Consider the following 2,565-nt stretch of genomic DNA (forward strand, 5'->3'; position numbering starts at 1 on the left):
GGAGGTGAAAAAAAGAGAAGATACTAGAAAAAAGCAAATACAGCTGACACTTGAGCAAAGTGGGTTTGAATTGTGCTGGTCCACTTACACGTGGGTTTTTTTTCAATAGTAAATAACACAGTATTACACAACTCATGGTTCTTTGAATCTGCAGACCACAAACACAGAGGAACTGCAGATATGGTGAAACTATGGGTACAGATGACAAACTATAAGTTATATGTGGATTTTAGACTGTGCAAAGTGTCGGTCTTCACAACCCACACGTTGTTCAGGGATCAACTGTACATTAACAGGAGTTGACCAAGTACCATACAAATCAGGTTTAGCCAAGAACAACCACAGGGCTTTTATTTCACCCTCCAGCAAGGACAGCTGCTGCCCAACCCAGAGCAAGTGCAGTGGCCTCAGCTGTGGCTGCAACTCTCCCCTCAGGAAACACCAGGCCACCTCTTCTCACAGTCTTGCCATGGAGTGTGTGAACAATGTGTATTCCTCTATCATGGGCTCTATCGTGGGCTGACCTTGGCAAATCTGCCAGAGATATTTTCAGTGAAGGATTTGGTTTGGGGTTGTCTGGATGTGAAAACAAAATCATGCACTGACACAAAATTCTCAACATCTGGATCATCTAATACGGACACAGGTCAATTTCCTGGGACCTTGGAGACCAAGTACATATACTATTTGATCTAGCACAGAACAATGGAATACTGATAACACTCTGGGAGCAGAATTAAATTACAAATGAGGACCAGATTTTTCAAGGTTTGATTATAAGATTTGGTACTACCTTCTCACACTAACATGGTAAAGGAAAATGGTAAAATCAAGTCTTCTTATAAGAGGGAGTGTATAAACCTTGGTTGTGATGTTGACTTGGGTTTTGCTGGACCTGCAATCCATGGTTCAGCTGTCTTTGACTGTGGTGGCTAGCTTGCTGGGTACCAGCCCATGACCTGGGAGAGTGCCAAATCAAAGCTGAAAAGGAATAAATTTTCAGTGCCTTACAGGACTGGGGACTTCCAGTTGCATACTATGCCAGTGATTCTGGGGACAGAATTTGGAGGATCAATTTATCAGAAAGGATGTGAAGATCTTGACACTTGGGTGAATCTTGCTTGGATATTAGGTACCAGCTGCACTCATTTGGGCATTGCAGCTAAATATCAGTTGGATCCCACTGCTTCTGTTTCTGCAAAAGTCAACAATTGTAGTTCACTTGGAATGGGCTACATTCAGCCTCTGTGCCTGGTATGAAGCTGACACTGTCTGTACTGGTAAACAGGAAGAACATTACTGCTGGAAGCCATGAACCTGGGCTTTCTCTGGGGTTGGGGGTGAATCCAGCTGTAGAAACTTCTGGGAAGAGATATCAGAAGGTTTGGCCTGAATACATTTCCCCTTTAACAGTAGGCTTCCCTCCCCCTCTCCTGACCCCCAGTGATCAAAACAAAAGACCATCTAAACAAGAACTGTATTTTAAATGTGTAGGCAATTTCATGTTAGCTGGCTTCTAGTTAAATTGGTAATCTGTCTAGTTACCAATGCTGCAGTCATGCAGTCACCTTACATTATTTAAATCTATTTAACTGTTAAATGTACTAACCACCAATAATGAAACTGACCTTTGTGAAAATTGCTTTAAAAAAAAATGGTAAAGACGAAATCCTCTATCCAGATTTTCTCAACCACAGCACTACTGACATTTCAGATCACATCATTCTCCATTTGGGGGAGGAGTCCTGTGCAATGGAAGGTGTTTCACACACCCCTCGCCTCTATCCAGTAGTACTTCTCCCACCCACACATCACCTCCCAGTCATGAAAATGTCTCCAGATATTCCCAAATGTTCCCTGGGGGTAGGGTCACCAGAAAAATATTGCAGGAGACACATTTATACTAAAAACATTATTCACTGTTTATCTGAAATTAAAATGTAAGTGGGTCTCCTGTGTTTTTATTTGCTAAATCTGGCAGCCCTACCTGAGAAGAGATACCACCCACCTCCCACCCTATTTGAGAACCACTGCCCTAATCCACAGGAGCAATAAAGAAAAAGTATGGTGATGGGAGGTGGGGAATGTTATGATCAGATTTGCATTTTGAGCAAAACTGTAAAAAGATTGATCTGCTCACAGGCCAGGACTGCTGTCATCAGCTTTCTGTTTCCACAGATGAAACACTGAGACCTCACTGGAACCTTTGGCTCCCCTTTTGAATAAGCAACAGAAGATGGGATCCCAGACCTTGCCATTCACATCCATCCTTGGGGAGCATGGTGTTGTGAATCACAATATGAATAATAAATTTGGCCTTCATCCTGTTTCTAGCAAAGAGCTCCTAAAACACTTAACACTACCTAAGGGGTCAGAGGGAAAAAAAGGGGGGTGCCTTCAGTTATATTAATGAAGTTAGAATCAGACTTGTGATGAGAGGGTTGAAACTTTCAGTCCCACCTACCCTGACCCTCCTGGAGAGGAGTGGCAGGTTTAACCAATTGCCCTGGAGAATGATTTAATCATTCTTGCCTGTGTAATGGACCCTCTATAAAAATCCAAAAG

At 42.7% G+C, this 2,565-nt stretch overlaps 1 pseudogene; it reads left to right on the plus strand.

Moving 5' to 3' along the window:
* Positions 1-485: 485 nt before the first annotated feature.
* Positions 486-2,190, plus strand: LOC114236426 (voltage-dependent anion-selective channel protein 2-like; annotated as a pseudogene).
* The last annotated feature ends 375 nt before the right edge of the window (positions 2,191-2,565 follow it).

The sequence above is a fragment of the Balaenoptera acutorostrata genome, chromosome 1, assembly GCF_949987535.1.
Source record: "Balaenoptera acutorostrata chromosome 1, mBalAcu1.1, whole genome shotgun sequence".
Taxonomy (NCBI): Eukaryota; Metazoa; Chordata; class Mammalia; order Artiodactyla; family Balaenopteridae; genus Balaenoptera; species Balaenoptera acutorostrata.